The sequence below is a fragment of the Molossus molossus genome, unplaced genomic scaffold (genome assembly GCF_014108415.1).
Source record: "Molossus molossus isolate mMolMol1 unplaced genomic scaffold, mMolMol1.p scaffold_m16_p_13, whole genome shotgun sequence".
NCBI classification, from domain to species: domain Eukaryota; kingdom Metazoa; phylum Chordata; class Mammalia; order Chiroptera; family Molossidae; genus Molossus; species Molossus molossus.
Genome location: NW_023425348.1, coordinates 14625000 through 14639477, shown reverse-complemented (window position 1 = coordinate 14639477; position 14478 = coordinate 14625000). Strand labels below are relative to the sequence as shown.

General features: G+C 42.1%; 1 protein-coding gene across 1 annotated transcript in view; it reads left to right on the top strand.

Moving 5' to 3' along the window:
- The window catches only part of SLC35F2 (solute carrier family 35 member F2), a 74164-nt gene that overhangs the window by 183 nt on the left and 59503 nt on the right, over positions 1 to 14478 (top strand). The gene's annotated exons all lie outside the window — the stretch shown is intronic.

Below are 14478 nucleotides of genomic sequence, written 5' to 3'. Positions count from 1 at the left end.
CGGGACCCGCTCGCACTTCGCGGCGGAGCACAGCGCAGGGCGGCGAGGGAGAGGCGGCGGCGGAGCTGTCTTTGAAGCTGGTTCAGGCGACAACGTGTGCACCAGGAACGTAGCTCCTTACCTGGCTTTGTGAAGCACTTGCTGCTCCTCCCTCGGCCTCTTAGGAATCATGGGAATGCATTTCAGAGGCTTGAGGGGAAATTCACCCTCTTGGCACTGTTAGGTCGGTTCCCGGTGGCCTCCCAACGGGGAGAGGGCGAAGTCCCCAGGGATGCTGTGATGGAGGGGTGCCCACCCTCGGGCTTGGCTCCGGTTCCTGGCGCCGGCGCCCGCATTCCTTCCGCAGCCGAGCCTCTCTGACCGGCCCCGATCCTGCACTAACAAATGTGTTCACCCAAGTGAGAAATCTGGGTTAAGTTTCTCGTGGTGCCGCCCGGAGGTAGTCTGGAGCTGCCTCCTTCCCCGGCCTGAGCGAGGCGACATGGCCTCCTCCAGGGTTGGGGTCCAGGGAAGCCTGCGTCTAGTGTCACTGCCCTCTGTGGGAAATAGAAATATGCTTAAGGGATTGATAGCGACTCTGGGACAGAAAAAGCATTTCTGTGACTACTGGAAGACTTGAATTCCGGAAATAGGAATAACTAACCCAGGATCTAAATAATGAAAGCCAACAATTACTGAGTATTCTCTGTGTCAGGTACTGTGCTTAACAATTTTAATGGGTAATACTGACTAATCCTGACCACTTCATGAGAAGACACTACTGTTATACCCACTTTGCAGATGAAAGCTAAGCAATTTGCCTAAGGCCATGAGATGACCTATAAGGAATGGTGCCTGCAAGAAATTGAAGCCTTGCCCTGGCTGGTTTGGCTCAGCGGTTAGAGCATCGGCCTGCGGTCCAGAGAGACCCGGGTTCGGTTCCCGCTAAGGGCACGTACCTCGGTTGCAGTTTGTCCACAGCCCTGGTTGGTCGTGTGGGTGGCAGCCACTCGATGTGTCCCTTTCACGTCGATGTTTCTCTCTCTCCCTCTCTTCCTCTCTCTCCCTCCCACTCTATCTGAACAAAAAATAGAAAAATGTCCTCGGGTGAGGATAAAAAAAAAAAAAAAAAAAAAAAAAAAGAAATTGAAGCCTTAACCACTCCTGCCCACTGGCGCCTCTCATGAAAAAGGCATTTGATTTTTTTTTTTTTTTTTCATATTAACAAAGAGAATTTCAGTGCTCTCTTCCACGGTACATATAACAAAAGAATTTCTCTTTAAAGATTGTGATAACTATGTCCTGAAAAGCAATACCATTTGCAAAACTAGATCAATAATGCTGTATGCATTTCTGTCATATATAAATATGTATAGTTTTAAATAGATGGATATGTTTAAAGGGGAAAGTTGATAAAAAATCACTTTGTATCATGCAGCTGTATATGTCCTGATAAATTTAATTACAAGTTCTCCTCTGATAGGCAGGGGCCTAACACAATGGGCAGGGCCGCAGATCCTGGACTCAGATACTGTCTGTGCCACTTACCAGCTGGATGACCTTGGGCAAGTCACTTAACTTCTCTGCCCCAGTTTTCTTTTTAAAATTTTTTTCTTTATTGATCTTAGAGAGAGAGGAAGGGAGAGGGAGAGATAGAAACATTGGTGAGAGAGAACATTGATTGGCTGCCTCCTGCATGCCCCCCACTGGGGATTGGGCCTACTACCTGTGTATGTGCCCTGACAAGGAATTGAACTGGCGACCTCTTGGTACATGGGTTGATGCTCAACCACTGAGCCACACTGGCCAGGCACGTTTTCTTATTTATAAAGTAGAGACAATACATTACCTACCTTTGGGATGTTGTAAGGATTACATAGGAGTGGGTAGACAGCTTTGCTCATGCTACTCCGTCACTCAACATCAGCTCTCCATTCCGTGGTGATGGGAAGATGTGGTGTTGCTCCAGGAGATGCTGGCAGCCTTGATGTTGTGACAGACAATAGAGCAGATATCATTTTAGGGAGATATAACAAGTTTGAGCAATATGTTTTCTCTTAATGTTATAATATTTAAAAAATTCTGGTATGTTTTATAGTCAGGAATATCTAATAGCTTCCTAAATAAGAAATTTCTTCTATCTCTGAACACACTTTTTTTTTGTTGTTGTTTGTTAGTCCTCAAGCATATTTTTCCATTGATTTTTAGATAGAGTGGAAGGAAGGGAAGAAGAGAGAGAGAGAGAGAGAGAGAGAGAGAGAGGGAGAGAGAGAGAGAGAGAGAAATTGATGTGACAAAGACACATCAATGGGTTGACTCCCACAGGACTCCGACCAGGGCCAGGGATTGAACCTGAGACCCTTCAGTCTGATGCTTTAACTGCTGAGATACACCGGCCAGGGCAAACACACTTTTTTTTGTATCTCTTTTGCACATCTTTACTTTCTTCCTTGTGTGACAGCCGTTTGTGGGCATCTTACATTCCTGATGGGCAAAGTCCTTAATGGCAGAATCAAGTCCTTTCACTTTTTTTCACAGCCACTAGCACACAAATGAACGAATGAGGGATGACAAAGTTTCCGCAGGCTTCCTTTCCATTCTGCCACACACCCTGCACTCTTCCCTTTATTGATCTTTATTTATTCTGGGGGTCTTGGGAAGGAATTTTTGTTTGGTTGGCAGAGCTCTTCAGTTCATTAAAGGTTTGTCTTACCTCTGGCAACAATCCAGACACTTGGATTCTGGTTTGCAGTTTCTCCTTGTCTTTTTTTTAAAAATTATCTTTATTGTTGAAAGTATTACAGATGTCTCCCCCTTTCCCTCCACTGACCTCTCTTCTCCCCTCACCCCACGTCTTGAGAAGCAATCAGAGAAGTGCAGTTTACCGGGTATCCAGTACTCCTTATAGTCAATATTTTAAACTCTCAGTATTAATGCTCATCTTCCAAATTTCTTTTCTTTTCTTTAAAAATTAAATTATTTTTGTTACAGATGTTTCTCCTTTTTCCCCCAGACACCCTCCTCCTGATGCCCCCCTCCCTCTCCCAGGATTGTTGCCTATGTCCATTGGTTATGCATATATGCATATAAATTCTTTGGATTATCTCATCCCTTCCCCCCAGCACCACTTCTCTGAGGTTTGTCAGTCTGAACCATTCTCCTTTCTATGTCTCTGGGTCTATTTTGTTCATCACCTTATTTTGTTCATTATATTCCACAAATAAGTGAGATCATGTGATATTTCTTTTTCTCTGATTGGCTTGTTTAACTTAGCATAATACTCTCCAGGTCCCTCCATGTTGTCTCAAGGGATAAGAGATCTTTCTTTCTTACAGCTGCACAGTGTTCCATTGTATATGTACCACAGCTCAGTGGATTGTACCATGGACTAAGAGGTCTGGGTTTGATTCCAGGTCAGGGCAGATGCCTGAGTTAGGGGGCAGGGTATGTGTGCAGGAGCTAGCCGTTGGATGTTTCTATCTCTCTAAAAAAATCAATAAAAAAATAAAAATAAATAAAGATAGTGATACCTTTGATATAAATAATAATAAGCCAGTCTTTCTTTTCTTTTTTCTTTTTTAGAGAGAAAGGGGAGGGGGAGAGAATTAGAAACATCGATGAGATAGATTGGCCACCTCCTGCACACACCCCACTGGGGATTGGGCCCACAACCTGAGCATGTGCCCTGACCGGGAATCAAACCAGTGACCTCTTGGTGTGTGGCTTGATGCTCAACCACTGAAACACACCAGCCGGGCAAGCCAGTATTTCTTTTTATTTTGACATTTTTTTGTTAATTAATTAATTAATTTATTTTTGTTACAGATGTTTCTCCTTTTTCCTCCACTGATTTCCCCTTCACCCTCCCTCCCTGCCCTGTCCCCAGCTTTGTTGTCCATGTCCATTGTTCATGCATAAATGCATATAAGTTCTGTGGTTTATCTCTCCCCCACCACCCCCTCTTCTGGGGACTGTCAGTCTGTACCCCACTTCCACATCTCTGGGACTACCCCATTCCTCAGACTGTTATGTTCATTATATTCCACAAATAAGTGAGATCATATGATACTTGTCTTCCTCTGTTTGGCTTGTTTTGCTTAGGATGACACTTTTCAGGTCCCTCCATGTCATCTCAAAGGATAAGAGATTTTTTTTTCTTACAGCTGCATAGTACTCCATTGTGTATATGTACCACTGCTTTTTTATCCATTCGTCTACTGATGGACACTTGGTCTGTTTCCAGATCTTAGCTATTACAAATAGTGCTGCTACGAACATGGGCGTACATATATTCTTCCTGATTGGTGTTTCAGGCTTCTTAGGGTACATTCCTAGAAGTGGGATCACTGGGTCAAATGGAAGTTCAATTTTTAATTTTTTGAGGTAACACCATATTGTTTTCCATAGTGGCTGCACCAGTCTGCATTCCCACCAGTAGTGTACTAGAGTCCTCTTTTCTCCACACCCTCGCCAACACTTGTTGTTTGCTGATTTATTGATGGCGGCCATTCTGACAAGTGTGAGGTGATACCTCATTATTGTTTTAATTTGCATCTCTCTGATGATTAGTGATGCTGAGCATTTCTTCATATGTCTCTTAGCCGTTTGTATGTCCTGTTTGGAGAGGTGTCTATTTAGTTCCTCTGCCCATTTTTTAATTGGGTTCTTTGTCTCCCTTTTGTTGAGTTGTATGAACACTCTCTATATATTGGAAATTAACCCCTTATCTGATACATCATTGGCAATTATGTTCTCCCATACAGTGGGTTGCCTTTCTATTTTGATGATTGTATCTTTTGCGGTGCAGAAGCTTTTAGTTTGATGTAGTCCCATGTGTTCATTTTCTCCTTTGTTTCTGTTGTCTTAGGTGATGTATCAGAGAAAATTCTCAAGTCAGCAAATATTTTTTTAGTTCCTAGTAGATTTCTGACATTGTGTCAGGCCCTGGGAATATAGAGTAATAATAGGTAGAGCCCCTGCTTTCATGGAATTCTCAATACAGCAGTAAAGAAAAACTCGTAATAATTAGGATGGGACCTAACATAATCTAAAATTTTATGAAAGGTTTTACTCACGTGATATTTCATCTGAGACTTGAAGAATGAAGACAGGGCCCTGGCCAGGTAGCTCAGTTGGTTAGAGCATTGTCCCGATATGCCAAGGTGGTGGGTTTGACCCTCAGTCAGGGCATAAAAGAAGCAACCACTGAATGCATACATAAGTAAAACAACAAATTGATATTGATACACACCCCATTCCTTTCTCTTAAAAATCAATTTTTGGCCCATCTGGTGTAACTCAGTGGTTGAGCATTGACCCATGTACCAAGAGGTCACTGGTTCGATTCCCAGTCAGGGCACATGTCCAGGTTGTGGGCCAAGTCCCCAGTGGAGGACATGCAGGAGGTGCCCAATCGATGTTCTCTCTCACTGTTTCTCTTTCTCTCTCCCTTTCCCTTCCTCTCTCTCTAAAATCAATAGAGAAAAAAATTAATTTTTTAAAAAATAATGGGGACTATTGTTCAGGTCAAGAGAAAGGGATTAAAGACTGCTGTGCTGTCCCAGCAGACACAACAGTACTGTAAATTCTCCAGCCTGACTGAAGCCTGGAGATGCAACTTCTTCAAAGGAATTAGCAGCTACCAAATCTTTTCCAATCTGTGCCACAACTGGAAAAGAGTTCAGCAATTCTTCATTGATTATTTCAACCACTGACCATATGAAAAATGTTGTGGGTTATATGAGTTGAGAAAAGGTTTCTTTCACATTTAATGAATTATTGTTTACATTTTTACCAGTATCAAGGTGGTTTTTGTGCTCTGAAGCTATTTTTTTTTTATTATTGGAACCATTTTTAGATTGTATCACCAAATGTAGTAGGCAGAATAATGGTGCCCCAAAAACATCCACGTCCTAGTTCCTTGGAACCTGTGAATAGGTCACCTTACCTGGTGTTATATTGTTATATTAAGATTATATATATATAGCCCTAGTCAGTTTGGCTCTGTGGTTTGAGCGTCAGCCTGTGGACAGAGGGTCTTGAGTTCAATTCTTGGTCAAGGGCACATACCTAGGTTACAGATTCGATTCCTAGTCACCAGGGCAGTGCGGGAGGCAACTAATTGATGTGTCTCTCTCACATCAATGTTTCTCTATCTCTGTCTCCCTCCCTCCCTTCCACTCTATCTAAAAATCAATGGAAAAAATGTCCTCGGGTGAGAATTAACAATAAATAAATAAGATTTCATATATTTATATATATACATATGGGCTGCTGGATGATCAGAAGTACAAGGTGACAACCTAGGACTTGAGACTGGTGTCTGAAATGGGGGTTGGGGGAGGAGGAGGGTAATCTATGGGACTGAGCCCTTACCCTGTGGGGGCTGTGCTAATTCCAGGTAATCAGTGTCATAACAGAATCTTAAGATATCCAGTTTGTATCTGTAATACCATTGTAATTAACCTAGCTATTAATAACAGGAAAGGAGCAAATGAAAGGCCAAATATTATAGGCATGTCATTTAGGCCTATAATGTTCACTAGGAAGCTACAACTTTACACTCCTCAGGGGTCCAGCAAAGGGAAGATAGACACATGCCCAGTAAAGTTGGGGATGGGGGTACTATTGAAGGTACTTGCCTGTCAGTCACACCTGGGGATAGGTAGGTCATTGGGAAGAATAGGTATGGCCATTGTAAGGACATGAAATTTAAGATATTTAATCCCCTAAACAAAGGTGTCCACTCTCTTAGTTTTCTCTTGTGCTCTTGTGCTCTTGGCTCTCTTGGGACTCTTTTTGCTTGAAGTGTGCTCTCTTGGCTCCCCTACATTCTCCCACATAGCCTATGGTCATGTGGGCCCCACACACAATGTACTAAGAGAAATGGAACTTTGGAAACCCAGGAATGTAATGCCACACAAATAAAAATCACTCATCCTCCTATGTGAGTCTCAGAAAATTTTTTTATTTGAGATATCATAAGGACTCCACTCTCAGCACTCAGTGTGGAAGGGGATACCCCAATTTTCTCTAGAACATCTGGAGAGTTGGAGAATTGGTTGATGTGAGGAATGAAACCCACATTTGTTGTCAGAAGTATTGCGTATAAGAAAACAGTTTTTTTCCTTTTACATGGCACAAGGGACCTTTACAGATGTGATTATGGTTAAGTACCTTGAGAGAGGGAGACTATCCTGGATTATCCAGGGGGAATCAGTGGGGGAAAAAGGAGAAACATCTGTAATAAAAATAAATAAATTAACTAATAAAAAAAATATTTGCTGACTTGAACTGGGTTCTGTTAAGAAGATGGTAATAAGGGTCCCTGTGGGTTGCTGAATTTGCTTGCTATTTTGTACTATTTCCACCAAGCGGGCAAATAGGATTCTCATACATTCCCGTCTCTAGGTAGAAGTCTTTGAGTGGTATACTACTGCAATCATTACCTCCTCTCCTGACAAAAGACTTGGTTTGATCATTCCTGAGATAGGTCAGCTTCCTTGTACAAGGCTGCAGTTTTCTAGGTGTGCTCTGTCTGGTCCACAGGTGCAGCTACCTTCAAATACCTCAAGTGTCTCTTCTTTCTTTCTCCACAATTGTGTGTGTGTGTGTGTGTGTGTGTGTGTGTGTGTGAGAGAGAGAGAGAGAGAGAGAGAGAGAGAGAGAAGAAATGTGTGTTAAAGGTTCAGTAGCTAAAGGCATTGACTTGCCAGCTCCTTCAACTAGCATCCATTTGATTTTCTGCTTCACTCTAATTTTCTGGAGGATAAGATATTGGTAGCTTTCTCTCTTACTGACTGTGGGATGATACTGTGATGACTAAAGTTGCCAGGTGTTGCAGAAAGTTGTATACTTAAGGAGTGTGGCAATATTTATTAAACTGGGAGAGTTCTGAAGATGGCGGCATAGGTAAACGCAGTATCTCATCCTCCCACAACCACATCAAAATTACAACAAAACTACAATACAACCATCATTCAGAACCACCTGAAATCAAGCTGAATGGAAGTACTACAACTACGGAATTAAAGCAGCAGCTGCATTGAGACTGGTAGGAGGGGCGGAGGTGTGGAGGCGCGGACAGGCTGGTCCCACACCCACGTGTGGTGGACAAAGATCAGGAGGACACCTCGGCTGGGAAGGTCCTCCCTGAGGAGTGAGGGGTCCTCATCCCACACCAGGCGCCCAGCTCAGAGTCCCAGTGCCAGGGAGAAAAGTCCCCATAACTTCTGGCTGTAAAACCAGCAAGAACTGAAGCAGAGGGAGGCTGTGGCTGGGGAAGCCCCAGCAGTTCCTCTTAAAGGGCCCGTGGGCAGAATTACTCAGACACGCTCCCTCTGAGCTCCTAGGGGAGGCATCTTGGGGGGCACCAGAGAACAGGGAAGAACTGAGCTGTTTGGCCTCCGGACGAGGGCTGGAAGGGTAGCTTTCTGCTGGACAGATGTGCTGGTGGAGGCCGTTGTTCCTTTGGTGAGCCCTTCCCCAACAGGGCAGGGAGACAGCCACCATGTCTGGGACTCCAGCAATCTGGCTTACACTGTTGACCCTGCCCTGGTGATTTCCTGAGGCCCCACCCCACCCAACTTTTGGGCCCACCCAAGCTGTTTCCAAAGGCTTTACCATAGGATTGGCCTATCTTGGATCCTTCTTCAGAGTTTCCTAAAATCTCTCAAACAAGCAGCATCTGGTACCTGAGCCCGCCAGTGCACCTGGCATCATCGGGCCAGTGGACACCCTGTGTCAACACAGGCCAGTGCACAGTAGTGGAGCTGTCAAGGTGCTGGTTGCAGAAACCACAAATGGCTGGGAGCCCAACACCATCTCCTGCAGTAGCAGCCCGATCAGAGTCGAGATATACCCCCAGCAACAGAGGCTGGGGAGCAGATATCCATCCCCAGGCAACAGAAGCACAGACCAGCAGCAGAGAACCACCCCCAAAAACTACAGCAAAGGCTGAGCAGGAGCTGAGCCCCACTGGGCAGCAGCACTCCCCAGCCACTAGCAGCAGGACCTGGGGCTCCGTAGGGCCCTGTGCAACACAGTGCCCACAAGAGTGGTGGGAAGCCGGGGATCCAGAAGGGCCTGTGTGACCCAGCAGCCCACAAGAGCGATGGGAAGCCGGGAATCCAGAGGGACCTGTGCAACTCAGTGGCCCACAACAGTGGTGTGGAGCCAGGGCTCGAGAGAGGCCAGTCTCAGTGAGCCCCATACCTCTCGTTAAGTGGCCCCAGGCCTGGCACTTGAAGCAGCTAGCCTTGGTTCACAACTTGGCTTTTCCTGGACACCTCCAAGTTCAGCACAAGAAGCAGCCATCTGCAGTTCACTTTGTAGCTTATGCCAGGTGGCCCTGGATAGAGCACAGGCAGTGGCTGACCTTGCCCCAGAGCCAGCACACGTGGTGGACAGCTTCAGATCACATTGAAATACCACCACCCAACCACCTCCACAAGTGACACACTCAATGAATGGACTCAATGGGTACCAGAGCCCTGCTGAAGTAAGTCTTGCTCTGGGTGGTGGGCCCCTACATAGCTGATCCTCCAAGGTAAGTGGCTAGTGGGCACAGTCAGTTCTTGTAGTTGATCAGCCTGAGTAAACCCCTCCCATTGATGTGCCAACAGCAATCAAGACTCAATTACAAGAGCCCTGGCCAGTTTTGCTCAGTGGTTAGAGCGTCCATCTGTGGTCCAGAGAGACCCGGGTTTGGTTCCCGCTAGGGGCATGTACCTCCGTTGCAGTTTGTCCCTGGCCCTGGTTGGGTCATGTGGGTAGCAGCCACTCAACGTGTCCATTTCATGTCAATGTTTCTCTCTCTCTCTCTTCCTCTCTCTCCCTCTCACTCTATCTGAACAAAAAATGAAAAAGTGTCCTCGGATGAGGATTTAAAAAAAAGACTCAATTACAAGAGAAGGGTGCACCACAAGGGCCCACCTGGGGTGATCAGGGAGACTGTGCCACTGGATCCTGCAGGTCGCCTACAACAGTAGGCCACTCTATGAAGCCTAGGAGGCATAGCAACTCTGCCTAATACATAGAAACAATCATAGGGAAGCAGCCAAAATGAAGAGACAAAGAAACATGTCCCAAATGAAAGAATAGAACAAAACTTCAGGAAAAGAACTAAACAAAATGGAGATAAGCAATCTAACAGATGCAGAGGCCAGAACACAGGTTATAAGGTTGCTCAGGGAATTTGGTGAGACATCCAAGGGACTTAGTGAGACCTTCAAGGAACTTAAGGAGACCTCCAAGGAACTTAGCAAGAACATCAACAACATCAAACAGAACCAGTCAGATATAAAGGATGCACTACTGAAATAAAGAATAATTTGTAGCGAATCAATAGTAGAGTAGGTAAAGCCAAGAAGCAAACCATCAATTTGGAATATAAGGAAGCAGAAAACACCCAACTAGAACAGCAAAAAGAAAAGAGAATCCAAAAAAATGAGGATAGTGTAAGGAGCCTCTGGGACAACTTCAAGCGTGCCAACATTCGCATCATAGTGGTGCCTGAAGGAGAAGAAAGAGAGCAGGAAATTGAAAAACTCTGAAACAATAATGATGGAAGGAACTTGGTGAAGGAAACAGACATACAAGTTCAGGAAGCACAGAGGGTCCCAAACAAGTTGAACCCAAAGAGGTCCACACCAAGACACATCATCATCAAAATGCCAAAGGTTAAATACAAAGAGATAATCTTAAAAGCAGCAAGAGAAAAGCAGTCCATTACCTACAAAGAGGCTGCCATAAGACTGTTAGCCGATTTCTCAAAGGAAACTTTGCAGGACAGAAAGGAGTGGCAAGATATATTCAAGGTGATGAAAAGCAATAACCTACAACCAAGATTACTCTATCCTACAAAGCTATCATTTAGAATCGATGGCCATATCAAGAGTTTTTCAGACAAGAAAAAGCTAAAGGAATTCATCACCACCAAATCAGTATTATATGAAATGTTGAAGGGTCTTCTTGAAGGCGAAGAAGAACAAAAATATGAACAGTAAAATAGCAATTAATACATATCTATCAACAATTGAATCCACAAACAAAATGAGCAAGCCGAAGAGAAACAGACTCATAGATACAGAGAACTTTTTGTTGCTTGCCAGATGGGTGGGGGCTGAGAGGGTGGGTGAAAAAGATGAAGGAATTAAGAAGTAGGAATTGGTTGTTAGACTGATTCACCTCAAAGGGGAAGGAGGTGGGAGGGTGGGATGAGATAAACCAAAGAATTTCTATGCATATATGCACAACCAATGGACATGGACAATAGTGTGGGGAAGGTAGGAGGGGGCGGGATTGGGAGGAGGGGCTCAATGGGAAAAAAAGAGAGAAACATCTGTAATATATTCAACAATAAAGATGAGTTTAAAAAATATTTATTAAACTGCTTAGAGTATTTTAGGATATATTTGCACACAAAATTCCAAGTAAAATGTAAAATAATTATAATTCTGACAACTGATTTAATCTATAATAACGAAGTCTACAGCTATAATGGAATATATTATATATATTATAAAATATATGGGAAAACATAATAATAAAGTCATATTGAATGATCACATAAAAGGTCAGGCATTTATAAAAGATGCATTTGAATCAGCCAATCTGTATTTTTGTCGTTTTATCAATTTTCATCAAACATTTGATTAGAGAGAGAGAGAGAGAGAGAGAGAGAAAGGGAGAGAGAGAAAAGAAAGGATGGATCCTCTATTTTGAAATTATTTTAACAGAATCATGTAAGAGTGAGCTTAGTGGGCTAGCAGATGCACTCTACTTAGTGCTTGGGACTTGTGTTGTGTACCTGATTCTGCCACTTTTGAACAATGTTAGTTAGGCGACTCATTTCTCCCCTCTCAGCCTCAAGTTTCTTTGTAACCCCACAGCAGTGTCAAAAGATCAAAAATCAGATAAGATGAGATATGGAAAATTTTTCTAAATTGTGAGGTACTATAAGAAACATAAAGTAAGGTATTCTGATGGGGTCCATTAGCATGAATGTAATAATAAATGATACTTGGTGATGATAGATGCCTCATTGGCAAGTCCAGGGAGCTTTAAGTCAGCAGTTTGGAAATTTTGAATCATCAACAGAGAATCATAGGGGTTAAGGAGATTGTAGGAGGAATACAAAAGAGGGAAGGTGAGCTGTGAATCTAAATTAGCACAAGAATTCAGTCTTCTCAAGTTATTCTTTATGTTTTCCTCTGGTCCCTTCACTCCTGGTTCTTTTAAGAATGAGCACAGATTTGAAAAATAGACTTCTGAATGTTAGAAAATTTGGTATATACAAAATAGGTAAAGAAGAAAACAAAACAAAACAAAACAAAATGTCCTATAATCCCACCCAAATTCTCTGTTAATTTTAAGATTCAATTAGGCAATTTGATCCATCACTCAATCAAGTCATTGTCTTCTAGTTCCTTCCACTAGTATCCTTTGTCTCTAGGCTCCTCTCGTGTTCCTGCAGAGTCAGAATTGAATGAAACAGTTCCAGGAACTAGCAGAGTTGGGAAGGCGCAGAGGTTGAAGTTCATTTTTAATATCCTGAGTTACCTCTAACTGACTGAATGTAGTCATGTGGGTTACTGGCTGGATTTAGATGCATACTGAGCTTGCTAGTCTCTGAACTTCTGTTATATCGTTGTAGAGTACTGAAAAACCAGTTAGCTTTTCCTTCCTTCTCATCAAGAAGTTCAATGTGACATATTGTGAAGATAAGTAGAGAAAAAAATATTTTGCTAATTTCAGTAGAGTTCTGTTCTGTTATTCAGTAATCATAAATATAAGAACATGTAATGGGTGTTATAATTTATGGGGCAATTTTTGGAAAAGTTTTCTTTATTACTTCATTAAATACCAGACCGTAATTTTGGCAAAACTTGAACATGTTTCTAGAATGGTAGATAAGAAGGCTGACACTGGAACCGTTGGATTTCTGTTGTTTGGTGGAATTTTCAGGTTCTATATGTCTGGAGCATCCTGGTCAGTTCATTTGGGGGTGTCCAGGCTCTTGCTGTTCAAACTCACAATTTATACTTGAAAATAAATGTATTCATTAATTTATAATGAGATTTTTGCTGTTAAATTTGACAGCTGGTCACAATAACACAAAATCTGCTTAGGAAATACAGGATCTGAAATTGCTTGGTGAATCTAGAACAAAGACATTACATGTCCACACTGGCCCAGTTGCTCAGTTGGTGAGAACATTGTTCCAGTATACCGAGCTTTTGGGTTTGATCCTTGGTCAGGGTACATACAAGAATCAACCAATAATGCATAAATAAGTGGAATAACAAATCAGTGTTTCTCTCTTTCTCAAATCAATCAATTTTTAAAAATCCACCAATGAATGCATAAATAAGTAGAATAACAAATTCATATTTCTCTTTATTCCTTTCTCTCTCTTTCTAAAATAATATTAAAAGAAATTACATGCCAGCACCTCTTTTATGACACTCTTCTACTCTTGGTATCTGCCTTCCAAGCAATAAAGACTCAGTTGTTAATGGATTAGGAGACTCTTGCTCCTATATAGGACTGGAGAAACTTGGCAGGTTTCTTTTTTCTAGAATTTATATTGCCCAGCAGAACAGACTCCTATAACTTTGTCCTGTTTGAATAGGTATTGCAACTTATTTTGCATTTTCATTTTAAAGTTGAATGCTTTCTGGTGGTATTTGGGTTGACACATTTCCAGGGTACACTGCAGAATGATTTCTTTTTGTCCATTGTAGTTCCTCCTGCTGTAGTTCCTTTCTGAAGGCTTCAGAAAGGCTTCTTTCTCTGGTGGCATTTTTCACCTTTGCATCAATTCATCCAGGCCATATTGACTCACATACTGGATAAACAAAGATACAAATGACATTAATTCTGCCTTTTAGGAGCCTACAACCTACTGGGGAGCCTAAAACATATACCAAGTAGAATACAGTGTGAGACATTTTATTTTAGATCAGCAACCTTTTGAGTTTTTCTTCATTACCAATCCCTTTTATTATTTTTCTGGCAGGAATTATATATTTTCAGAGATTTTGAAGCTCCTTTAAATTGCAGTTGTTAAGTAATAATGAATTTATTTTCTCTCTCTTTTAACTAATCAGACACTAAAGCTTCTAATTAGCAAGAGAAAATTACTGTTATTGCACTTGATTGGTATGATTATAGCTGAAAGCAAATAAATGTGAATGTTTGGTTTGTCTGGACAACCTTAACATGGGTAAATGTAGGATTTCTGTTAGGCTTCTTTTTAAACAACTTTTATTATGGGAATGTTCAAATAAAATTAGTGACTCTTACCTATTGGATGATTCAACTATTTTGAATAATTATCAACTTTTTTCATTTATACTTCTCTACTTCATCCCTTCTGGATTATTTTAAAGTAAATCTCAGGCATCATATAACTTCATAAATAAATAATAAGTATTACTCTCTAAAAGATTAAGACTTAAATATAATCATAATACCATTATTCCACAAAAATTAAAA